This window comes from Squalius cephalus (assembly GCF_949319135.1).
Source record: "Squalius cephalus genome assembly, chromosome: 3".
NCBI classification, from domain to species: domain Eukaryota; kingdom Metazoa; phylum Chordata; class Actinopteri; order Cypriniformes; family Leuciscidae; genus Squalius; species Squalius cephalus.
The window spans coordinates 22,293,193-22,306,893 of record NC_137124.1 but is presented as its reverse complement, the minus strand read 5'-3'; positions in this window follow the sequence as shown (position 1 = coordinate 22,306,893).

The following is a 13,701-nucleotide window of genomic DNA, read 5'->3' as shown; positions in this document are numbered from 1 at the left end:
AAAAATATTTTTGTAATGTTATCCGTGTTATATTTCATCTGCAATAGCAATGTGGATGTTTATAAAGATCCGTTTGGCCATTAACTTAAAATGCATCATGCATTAAAGGTGCTCTAAGCGATGTTGGGTGACGTCACTTCTTGTTGACATTCAAAGTATTGTCAAACAAAACGGAGGCTAGCTCCTCCTCATCCCATCCCCCCACCCCCCTCCCTTCCGTGCTTCCTGAAACAGTCATGAACCATTTAGAAAAACCAAACTAGATTTACCCACCTGTCCAGCAAAAACAGAGTCACCTGAATTTCGGATTGGAAGCCCTTCTGCCGGCGGAGTTCTCGGCACCTTTTGAACGCTTTTCCGATGTAAATTCGGGACTTTGCGCGTTCCTTCTCCTTTTCCCTATTGATACTTTGCACGTGACGTCAAAAGTACTGGCTGGCGGGCAAGAACGTCATTCTCCAGCAATGAAACCCAGTAAACTAATCAAGGGTTGCCAGTTTTGCTATACAAAAGTTGGTGTTTTGAGGTGTAAACGACATGTCAGATAGTTGTTGTGCAATTGGATGCACTAACCGCAGATGAGATAAGCAACCTTCACAGTATACACGTCTGTGCAAATTACCATCAAAGGTAATTTCAACATTTGTTTGAATACAATATGTGTATGATCATGTAATTAATCGTGTCTTTAAGTTACTGTAGTTTTGTCAATCAACACCACCAGTATTCACCAGCTGGTTCGGCGAGTCAGCTGTTTGTGTTATGAGTCTAAGCTAGGCTAACTGTACGTTCACACCGCCGCCGGCGAGAGCGGCAAAATTCATTGAAAATGAATGATTTCCGGGCACTTTGACGCTCTCGCCGGTGGCGGTGTCGTCTTTTGCTAACAATAACAGAAGTGTGTGATAGGTTGTTTTGAGGTTTGCGATATCTATGATTTTCAATGAGAACCAGAGATGACCCAACAGCAGAGCTAGATTATTTACGGAGGAATTATTACTGCTCCATTATCTTAAAAAAACTTATCTGCTTTACACAATTTAGCTACCTTGGAGTTAATCCTAGTCCATAGTTATGCAGCTAGCTCGCTAACAGACTTGATATCTACTAGAAAGACAGGACTCAACGTTGAAAATACCCGTTTGTTGCCCGCCAGGTATCCGTGGTAGTCACGTGACTGCAAAGTATCAATTCTATGTTATTTGTTCATTGGAACGTCATGTGTCGGCCATATCAAAATTCTCAAGAATATAAAGTTTTTACCGTTAGTCGTTGTCTAGGACATCTCTCCTCTAGCTAACTTCCCTCTTCATGCTTCTCTCTCCTCCACTCCCCACACCCCCCTTCATGTGCACGGCACTAACCCCCCAACCCCCACCCCCACCCCCAAATCATTCTTGTCAGTTATTGGCTGGAAAACTGTTTGTTATCGTGTAATTGTTTTGTGGTCCAGGCTGGGCCAGTTTGTTTTTCTTGCCGTTTTTACAGTGTGTTCAGGGGACAGGCAGCTAGTGGATAGTGAGGAGATGTTTGCTGTATGTGACAAAAAATGTTTTGGCCAAAAAAACGCATGACATCGCTTAGAGCACCTTTAATATGAGGAGAGTCTCCTCATGAAAGACCCGCAACTGCAGATCAACGTGCTACTGCATTTCTCTCCGATACGGTAGGAAATAAAATGAAATGAAATTTTAACTGTGACAAGATGATTGACAGGCCAGTTTACTGTGATAAGATGTAACAGAGAGCAACCGTTAAAGATGCAATTGTATGTTATAGTATGTCCCAAAGCTTGTCTACTTTTTGCTACACACTCAAAAGTACTTTTTCTTCACAAAAAGAGTAGCTACATACTTTTAGGGCGTAGTATAAGTAGGTGAATTGAGACGCAGCATCAGAGTGAAACGGCTTCTCGATCAAGAAAAAATTTAGAGGCAGGACCTAATTTAGTCCATAAGGGAATAGATTGAATTGTGACAGGTTGTCCCGCCCTCATGCCAGTAAACACATCATCAGAGAAGAAAAGAGATGTCATTGCAAGAGGGAGGGGAAGTTTTAATTAAAGATTATGAAGGTTCGTGAATTTAAAAAAGTAATCATAAATATATATATATTTTTTTGGAATTAAATTCAATTATTAATTATTTTAATTTATTAATTAATTTCCAAAAATAAACCATACAGTCGTTCTCAGGTGTTGAAAGATGGTAACATCAATAATTACCAAAGATAAGGCTATGCACAAAAAACAAAAAACACACAATTCTAAGGCAGTATGTGGAATTATAAAACACCAATGTCACTTTCTTTCACTGTTGTCGCTCCTCCTTTTTTATGTTTCCTATTTTTATGACAAATCAAATTCCCTCCAAATTGTACAAACTCTAATAGCTCAAATACTCCTGACTATTATTAAATTCTGTAAAAGATTTTATTAATGAATACTATTACATAAATATAACAAATATAACAAAAAATACATTGGTAGGCTAAATAAATTATAAAGATGATTGATGCATGAGTAAACAAGAATTTCAACATTTACATTTGTTAATTTAGCAGACACGCTATATCAAATGCAAATTAGGTCCTACAAATGAGGAAAATCACACATTCACAACACATCCACGAAGCAATAGCCTATCACAATACTACATTTTAGGAGCAAACCAGAGAACAAAAACTAGAGCATAAGTGTTTGTGTAAAATTCGAGAGAAGAAAGGGGGGTAAATTAAGATAGCTCTGAACATACAATTTCATGACTTGTAGAAAACAAAAGTAGCCCAATCAAATCTTTATCAAAGTTTTGACAATAATTTTACAATTAATATTGATAAAATATGGAATTGCCCTGACATGGTTTGCAACAGTTACTGTAGAATGGACCATATTCATAATACGGGCTGGCTAAAAGTAACGCTTGGATTTCAGTGGCCATACTGTCTCAAAAAGCAAACGCGAGATCAGGTTATAAAGCGATCATTTACTGCCATCTGCTGGCTAAATTCGAAATCACATGTTGTTACTACACAAGTTTCATCGAACATTCAAGTGCAGCAGATGTGGAAACACTGACACTCAGTGGTAACAGAAAGACAGAACTTTTCAAACTTTTTTTTTTTTAACGCCAAAGACCCTAAGGATATCAATCCCCTTGCGAGGGCCCACTTACTAAATTAATAAGGCAGTATCCTTAAACAATTGTTTTTTATATTGTCATTGTAGCCTACTAAAGCCAAGAGAAGAGATTAAAATATTACCTGCAAAATATTCACTTTGTATTAAGTTTACAGTGATTTTTTGTCACTATTACAGTATTGTTAAAGGTGTAGATCTGTAGATGAACATATTAAAATAAAATTCAAATCCTATTTGTTTGTCACTTTTCACAATAAATAATGCACCAACGCAGTATTACAAAGAATTTAGCCTTACAACAAACCTAAAAGCAAGGTGCAACCAAGCATCTGAATATTCTGCAAATTGTGGAGGAAAACAAACTAATCATTCACCTAAACAAGAAAGAGTATCTCCACCTTAGAGTTAAAGGAGAACTCCGGTCAATTTTAACATTGAGCTCATTTTTTTGTAAATTTGGAGTGCTGTCAGTACAGAGAACAATGACAAAAATCGGTGTTGCCTACACCGTGTTATCCTCTTTTTAAAATTTGCACCCTGTTGCGGATTACGATTTTTGTCGTTTTTTGTCGTTGTTCTCTACTGACAGCACTCCAAATTTACAAAAAAAAAAAAATGAGCTCAATGTTAAAATTGACCGGAGTTCTCCTTTAATCACTAAAGGGGTGAGCTAGCAACATACCATTTTTTTCCCTCAGTATGATACACGTACTGTTGTATACACTTGATTTAAATGCTTTCCCCACCCACAGCACTAAAACACAATGAATTACAGTAGGCTAATAAACCACAACCATAGCTCAGATCCTAACAACTAAATATACTTTGTCTGAAACCCACTCTAAAAAAAAAAGATGGTTCTTTAAAGGTTCTTTACACGTAGAAACTATTTAGAACCGTGTCGTCCTGAAGAACCCTTTATATGTTGAAATGGTTCTTTGTGCAAGAGTTTAGGGTTCTTTATTCCCGCCTTTTTGTTTTTCAAATATGTAACTGTCAAAGCCTCCTCATTACTGACTTTCTGGAGCTCATGCAGCTATAGAGAGCCTAAGTCCCTCCCCTTCCGGTCGACCACCATGGGACCTTATTTCGGAAAAATATTGTATGGGAGTCAATGGCGAGAGACAACAAATATTTTGATCTCGTTTGAATTGTGCCCTGATTTACACATATGATGTTTGTCAATTTAAAAGATACATTTTAAAGTCAAGAAAGTCGCAGCTTGATGTAAAACTGCTGAGGTATAAGACTATACGTAATTACAAAGACTACAAACCCAGAAGGCGCACATGCGACGTCATACCTTTTCTCTCAATGAATGAAGCTAACTTTACTAAAGCTAACGTCTGTCATTTTTTCTATAGTCTAACATTATAATCGTAACGTTACGCCGTCATGCCTGAGTGTTTTGAGCCAGAATACACACATACGAGCAACGGATCTTGTGACGTACATAGTGCGAGACGAGAGATGTAGTTCATTGAGCGATTTTCACATAAAACTAAACGTTACTCTTCTGTTTTATGACAAACTGCGACTTTCTTGACTTTCATAATTACCTTTTAAATTGACAAACATCATATGTGTAGTTCAGGGCACAGTTCAGACGGAATAAAAAGATAAGTTATCTCTCGCCATTGACTTCCATACATATTTTTTCCGAAATAAGGTCCCATGAGCCGGAAGCGGAGGGGCGGGACTTAGGCTCTCTATACAACCACACAGACTGTCAACAAACTCTCAACAGGTAAATAATTTCTTTCTTAAAATGTCTATATTTATAACTCAAAAAATGGTATAACAATCATTTCCTAACAATCGTGTTTTTTTCTCTTTTTAGTTTAACAGAACATGTAAGTGTGAGCAGCTCTGTTCAGTATACTTATCTTCTCTTCTCCACAAAGTAAGTAACATAGATATGGAATTTATGATCCATATTGATCCATATTGTTTTTTTTAAATAATGACTTTATGCCTAAACATACCCAGTCACAAAAAACTTTAAAGCTATCCCATGACTTTATATCACTTTCATGCTTCACTTCACTTCATTCACTTTCACTTTCTATTGTTACAAGCCGAAGAACCCTAATTTGGTACTGTTTAGAACCATTTTTCTTAAGAGTAAGTTCCTCAAAATGCAAACCTGATGCCAACACAGTCACCCCATCACGATCTTCCAGCAAACTGTCTGGGCACTAACCATACCAAACCACAAACCACAACATGTTCTGCCCATCAGGGCAACTACAAATTATGATGAATTTGTGATTAGTTCAAAGTGCTGCTGATCACAGACAGTGTATATCTATTATGAGAGGCCTACATGTCATTGAGACACAAACCCACACCCGGCAACCACATAAATGACAAGAGATGTCAGCATCACTGATATATCTAGTACTGAAAGCATGAGCCAGCACCTAACATTCATCATTGCACTGCACTGACAAGCAACTTTTATGTTTAACAGCATCTTTGCATCTTTATGGGGAATTTATAAAAAATAATTTTTTAAGTAGGCTATTTGTACATTATTAGTGTATTTTCATTATAAGCTATCTTTTAGCCTACTTTATCACAATAAATTCCCAAAGAAAATTATGTCATTTATTCCACTACTAATAAACATATTGAGACCCACTCCATAACGTGATAGCGATGTCTTATTCATGAATTAATCATTATTTTGTGGGATTCTTTTTGATCTGGTTTTGATGTCACAAATCACACTGGGTTGCGTTTCCTGTACAAAGACGTTACTCGCTGCTTAACTACCATAGTACGATGCATCGTTGAAGAAATCAACTACTGTAGCTAGTCACGACCATAGACTGTTTCCCGAAACCGTATTGACGCAAATTGATTGTTCAACCACTTTGGTTAATGATGTCATGCATGTGGTGGAGTGATAACTTCTTTTAATGAATCTGTTTGAGATCGAAATGCTAGATGTTTTGCTATAAATTACGGACATGGCAACTGAGGACTATTTCTTTCCAATCATAGGCTCGTTCTTGCGTACAAGAGTAGGTTCGCAAAAGCGCTTTCTTAAAAAAAATGCTTGCTTATTTTGATCAATATAAGGATTTTTTTTTGGAAACACACCCCAGAACACCAGAACGATTCACTGCCAAATTGGACAGATCTGATTAAGGCTGCATTATGTCACAAAGTTTAAATCATCTCAAACTAGTTTCTCACAGTCACCAGATCTCAATCCAACAGAGCAACTTTGGGATGTGGTGGAACTGGAGATTCGCATCATGGGTGTGCAGCTGACAAATCTGTAGCAACTGCGTGATGCTATCATGTCAAAATGGACCAAAAACTCTGAGGAATGTGCAAAATCTAAATGCCATGAAGAATTAAGGCAGTTCTGAAGGCAAGGGGGTCAAACCCGGTAAGCTGTAGGCCTACCTAATAAAGTGGCCATTGAGTGTATTTTATGACAAGTATTCAAAAGAAGAGAGTAGGTGATTTTGGACACAGAGCTGTTCTTGCATCAACAACTCACTGGTTCAATGATTAGATCCAATTCCAGTTCACGACCTTAGTCTGACTCAAAATGATCCAAGAACCAGAAGTGAGTGTGCAGAGGAATTGACTGATGATGTGAAAAGTAAGTGACTAATGGAAAATTTTATTATTTTTTTGTCTTTCAAATTAAAATAATATTTTTAGGTTATACACAACTCTAAGTTGTGTGTGAACTAATCTGCTATAAAATTCAGTGGAAATTATGAACATAAAATGAAATACAATGCTGACTAGGTTTATAATAATTCACAGTATCAAGCCTTTTAATCTTTATCCTTTTTGTGTCTATAGGAAATTAGCCCCCTCTCTCCTTAAATGTGAATTTTGAGGAATTTGATGAAGCATAATAAATTGCAAATAAACAAATAAAAATTTACTTATGAAATAAAATAAAATAAACATTGGTCAACCGATCACTACTTTTAATACTCATAGGCTATATTTTGCTGGAGTAATATTTCATCCAAGTATATTGTATTTTATCTCAAACACATGATCTGTGTATTTAGCATGCATGCACTTACACAGATGAGTGTGAGATTTGTATGCATGTCTGGTCTTGCAGAACCTCTCATTCTCATTTCATCTGTATATCACTATGTCTCTCTCCTTTTGCACGGTCTCGCTGTAAGCAGTTGAGTAATCAGAAATAAACCCCTCAGCACGTCAACATTCTTCACGTCAGATAAATCCAACTCCCCTGTTCCCCACATTTAATCCCCATCATCCTGCTTCACTCTTCTCTCCTCCAGTCCCATCCAGTTTCTATAAATGTGACTGGCAAACTCTAAACTGTTTATACTGTAAGTGCTACAAATAAGATAATTATTAACTGAAAGACATGCAGATGTTAATGATCAAAACTCAGAAAAAATTTAGCTGGAGTTCTGTTTGAAAAAGCAGCAATAAATTCTGAGCATCCTGTCCTAGATGGCGCTCATTCGCTTCTCAAATGCGACCACCCTTAAAACAGCACAAGATGTTTGACAGATGTATTAGACAGACAGTCAGGCCGTGTCATATCCTCACAGAGCTTTCATTGTCCCCAGCCTATAGTGATGGGGAATTTGAGGACATTTTAGAGCCAGAGCAGGGCAGAAATTAACAATCACGCGTCAGACTTAAGCGCCTTTCAAATTGCTCAATTAATAATTTCAAAAGGAGAAGAGTGGCCACAAAAGTAGCTGACCACAGAACACTTGTAACATTGCTCATCAGACATTATGCAAATATACTTTATCAGGCATTGTGGTCGTGTTGGTTCCCTCTCTTTCTTCTGCTCTCCTCTATGGCACAAAAGAATGAGGCCATTGAAGAAACCTCTGTTGGCTGAATGACAAAGAGATGTCATGCGCATTTATGTGTCTCAGTCACCAATTATATCATTCTTAAGACCATTACTAAATTTTATGACCCAAGATTCAGTTTCTAAGGGAACAAAACAATGAACTTTTTGAAGTCCATTAGCTTTGGATAAATAGCTATTATTGTCACATTTATAACAAAAAGATGATTTTTAGTTTTTTAACTTTGTCATGGGACTGACACCAAGTTTGGTCCCTGTCAGTTATATGGCTCTGTTGTCTGGGAGATAAAGCAACCCTTCATCGCCTCTCTTCAAAGCATGACTGCTAAGGCTTTAGAAGTTGTAAACAGGACACTTGGAGTGGGTGTCTGTTTGATGTTCGGTATAAGGCACTCATAAGTAAAGGCATAAATGCAACATATTTTTGTTTTAATTAAAGCATCAGGGTCTTTTAAATCTTATAAATGAACTTATTTCTATCCATTGCACTTATATTCAAGTGAATTTCTGTGTTGTGTAATTCTGCGTAACTTGTTATTTTCTGTCTGTACCTTGGACATTTCCTTGGATGTTTCCAGAAGACTTAGAAGTAGAAGGTTAGTACTAATGGCATTTTTCATGGCATGATTGTAAATATTGTGTACCACATACTGTAGAAATGTTCTTCAGTTAATGAGAGCCAAGCGCCAGTTGTAAGTCTATTATTTGCAACTTATAAATAAATAAATTAAAATAAACAAAAATATAATATAATATAATATAATATAATATAATATAATATAATATAATAATTTTTATTATGCCTGCCTAGCTTAGGTAACATTTCTGTAAAGCCATTCGTTAGTCTGGTTGTTTGAGGAGAAAGAGATGAAATGTTGTTGCAATAATCACTTTAGAATCCACACAAATATAGCTGATCTTTGGTAGACCAGTCAGCAAAAGGTGTGTTTTATTCCCACCCACATGTAAAAAAATATGTATTCAAGCTATGTATGCATTTTCTACTCCTGAACGTAAAAACAGGAAATCAAGCCAAATTTTGATTTTTTTTGTTGCTTTTAATATTAAATAATAATTAAAAAAAATTAATGAACAAAACATACTGTACACTGATGAAATAACCCGTTTGAGTTATTTAGCAATATTGTCTGACTGAACATTATTCCTTATTTAATAAAAAAGGAATCAAACTGTTTTGAGAAACAGTCTCAAAAGTGTTAAGATGATCTTAAGAGCATGATTTGCATTGTTATCAGGAAAGTCAGCTATGTTGCAAATGATCACTTTTGAATTTGCTCAAAGAAGAGTGTCAGCTTACATCTTTAATTTTATTTTAAATGCAGTTTCTAACACTCACTTTTTGTGTTTGTTTTTTTTGCTCAGATATTTGTGTTCTTAAATACTTCATTACACTTTAGCAAATTATTAGCTTTTAACATTTTTATAAAGATAAGAACTGGATTTAAAAATACCTTTTTCTTTTAACTATGATATATGCCAGTAGCATAATAACTAGCATAGTCCTTTCATTGGACACACACACACACACACATAGAGAATCAATCTCCCCAAAAAAGCCAAAGGCTTTATGAGTTTGAAAACAGCCTATCTGTTCATGGTAATATGTTCAAAAACTGTTTATTACGACAATAGGAGTTTATAGGTGGATGCGGACAACACCTTTTTTTCATTTTTTTTCAGTGTCAGTCTAAGCTAGCAGCATGATTGTGAAGCACCGTGTTTGGTATGAGGGAAGAGGAGCACAGAGAAAAAAGGGTATTAGAGTGGTGTAGTGACGGTGGGCCTTAGGCACGACTGCGTCTTTAAAGTGGAGGAGGGCATATCTGGGCATGTAAGTGGGCTGATGGAGACCCCCGTGAGTACATTCTGGACTGAGTCCCAAGGTTGCATCTTATAGGGTCTTGGCAAGAATCCAAGTGGCCTGTTTGTGCAGGTGCATCATACATGTCCTGGAGGGCCATCTCATGTCAAATGAGCCAGGTGCGCAATAAGGAGCGCTGCATATCCTCATGTGAGCACTGTGTGGATGGCTCTGATCATCGCATTCGCAGGGGTGTGTCACTTCAGGGCAACGGGGGTTAGATTTTATACAGGTGCTCTGCCTTTCTCCATACTCTCTTATTCCAGCTTCTGGTCATGTTTCGGGCATCTAATATCACAAAACAAAGTCAGAAAACTTCCCAATGGAGTCCTTTAGAAGAACCACCTGCACTGATCTGACTTTCTTTATCGGGAAATGTATGGCTGCTTTTATGTCTTTGTGAGTGGCATGTGCTTGTCTGGCAGGTAAGGGTCCTTATTATGATTACATCCATCATCTTTTTGGCTATCTGCACATATTGGCTCTCTCAGAGACTCTCTGATCTCTGTGATGTGGTCTGGCTCTTTTTCTGAAGCTGTTGAACATCTCTTAGATGCTAAGTGGACCTGTTGACACTTTCCATGCAGCTGGTCCAAGTGACTTTTTATTCTGCATAAAAGTCCTTTCTAATCAAGGCAAACCTCCTTCAGTTACAACACTGCACTACCACATACACAAAACTTTGTCACTATACCATCTCTCTTGTTCTATTTGTGTCATCTATTTTTTTTTGTATTGTATTGTACTGCAGGGGTTTTCCAACTCGCTAAAAGACTGCAAAAGAGAATGTTTGGGAGTTTGTGAGAAATATGAGAGAAGGAATGATTTACAAATTGTATATTTGGAGTTATCAAAGTTACTAATTAAAAGTTTTTCATTTAAATGAAGCTATTAATTAAATATGTTTAACACAATATTTTATATTATTACAGTTTCATTCTACTTTCAAAAACTTGTCGGAAAGACATTCAATTATTCATGAATCATTATTTTATTCTATTGACAGCATTTCATTGTAAGAACTTAAAAACAAGCTCTGTTTTTTATTTTTAAGGTTTACACATCAGATAAAAAAACAAAAAACAAAATAACCTCAACTTAATATAAAGTAACATTTTTAAAAAAAATTAAAAATTAAAAAAAAATGCTTTAGTATATTGGCAGTATAAAAGAAAGAATATTTATTTAAAATATCTTCTTTATTGTACTACAGAAGACAGAAACTCATACAGTTTTGGAGTGACATCAGGGTAGCCTGGCTAACCTCAGACCTAGTCTCATTTGAGACCTGGTCTGGGAACCACATGTTCATTTTCTCGTATTTGAGGCGTGGTTTACGAATGCCCAGAGCCGTTTATTGGGCGCTACGAATGTCTATCAAATGCGCCTGTACGTAGCTCATAGCCAATCGTTTCAATTATACCAGATGACGTATGTAGAGCGACAGAAATTCGATGAGGAAGAAGACGAAATAAACTTGAGTTCTAAACTACTTAGAACACTATCTAAGGCTGCATCGAAAGGTAACTTCGCGTCTGATGCCATGTTGTATCCATAGATATAAACAAACTGCTTCGGTGTGTCGCATAGACGTCGTCATCGTCTTGCTGCTCCCTCCCCGTTCTGTGATTGGTTCCCTTTTTGAGGGGAAAATCTGGTCCATGGTATCCAGGCTGCCTAGCAGCGTGAATAAAATCGTGCTGCGTTCAAGGCAGCATGGGGAAACCCAGGCTATCAGGGTGAGTAAATGACAGAATTTTAATTTGTGGGTAAAATATTCCTTTGATATTTTTTTCTACAGTATAAAGTGGTCTTTATATGTGGAAAAAAAAAATGCTATATATGAAAATATTTGACATATTTTAGTAAGAGGGTCCCTCACAAGATGTTTTCAAGATGTTTCTTCACATCATGTTTGGGGGTCCTAGACATTAAAATGTTTGAAAACCCCTGACATATGTCCTGCTTCAGATCCCTCAGACTATCTCAGTAGGATTTCTTGACATGATGTCTGCTCTCTCATTCTTTCTTTCTTTCTCTCTGGGCACACACAGTGTTCTGTGTCAGAACCTTAGTGGTTGACAGAGAAGACACAGGCTAACAAGACCCCGTGAAACACCTAATTGGTAGTTCTGTCATGTAACTACCTGCATCTGAGTCAGTGGCTACACAAAGACACCACTGAGTTCCTCATTTTAACAGGTTTACATTAAAGGTGTTTGCTGGAGACTCAACATATCACCAATCAAGATAAGATGTCCTTCATGTCACATGTATGGTCTGTAATAGTCATAATAACCCATTATGCACTGAAGAAGAGAGGGCAGTGTAACATCTACACTGGTTCTAGTTTCTGAATCTGATATTTCATCTCTATTAAATTACTTTCTACTATATTAAAGTGCCATAAATTGCTTTGTGAGTGAGTGTTGTGCAATTGTAATTTCCGCAGATGTCTCAATCATTGTGACTAACCAGCGGAAGGGTGAGATTTTTAGGGCTTAGGCCAAATCCTGCTCATTAATGCACAGATACAGCCAACCACCTCACAGGCCCGACAGAAACAGAATAAATCTGGACTGACCTCCCTAGTCATATCACAGCTAGTAGAGCACAGGAGTGACAGAGTTTAAAACGCACATGTCAAGTTCTTAAAAATAAACACTTTGTATTCATGATGGTTTCATATCTGTGATGCGATCTGGGAAAACCCGTTGGAATGTCGCGCTGGTACATTTTCAGCAAGGTCTAAAAATAGGTCGAATGTCAGTTTTTTTTTTTTTTTTTGTCAAAATTGGGTTTTCATTAAATTATTATTCTATAACATCTAGTCTATCATCTCTGAATATATCTTGGCAAAATTCACTAGTTTAGTGCAGAAAAATAGCGATTTATCGTGGCAAGCTGAAAAGACTCTTTCTCTTTAAGAACACGCACGGTGGAGGTGCAAAAAAAATTAACACTACAAAGACAGTTCACCTATCAAAATAAACCACATAACATCTAGAATAAAGGTATATCAATGCGCATTCCCCACAGGTCCAGTGTAAACTACAACGGCACGCAAGTTTTTTTTCTTTTTTTTTTTATCCAACTTTATCGTGAGATGCGGAGCGGAGCACAAGAGAACAATGGAGTCTGAAGTAGCTGCTCACTTAAAGCAGCACTCAGTAGCTTCGGGATTTCTTCACTGTATTCTCGCTTTTTGCTCGCAGGTTTCTCTATAGAGCTCCCCCCACAGCTTCGGAATAGATATTTGACAACACTGTTGTAAAAACTCGTTGGCGATTCTCAGACACCAGAGGCTAGTAGATCAACGACATCAAAGCAGATGTGACATTCTTTAAAACGTCTTCTTCATTCGGGTTCGGACAGCGTGAGGGAGCGCAATAATGACAGCATTTTAGCAGATTTCTTTTGGCCGTAAAGCAATTGTTTACATCGCGAGACCTGATATCACGCGAGACTTCCTGACGCGGCGGCCGGCGGCCCGCCGGCTCAAAGTTGCAAGTGCGTATTTTCCGCTCACGGGCACCAGGGGGGTGCGAAACGACCACCATTCAACCCGAAATAAGTAATATAACCATTCCAATGACTCCGAAGCTGTTCAGTTAAGGTAAAAAAAGTTACTTAGTTCACCTTTAAAAGATCTTGCTCCCCTCTCAATCGTCCAATTTCAAAACGGTTTTCACATGATAAATTTAAGTTTGTACGCTGTCTAATATGATTACTAAAATATGTGATATGAAAGAAAGGCAATAAAAAAAAGAGCGCCAATCGTCCCGCTAGCAGGACGTGACAGTTAATTAAACCTGTTTTTCTCAAAATTCCATA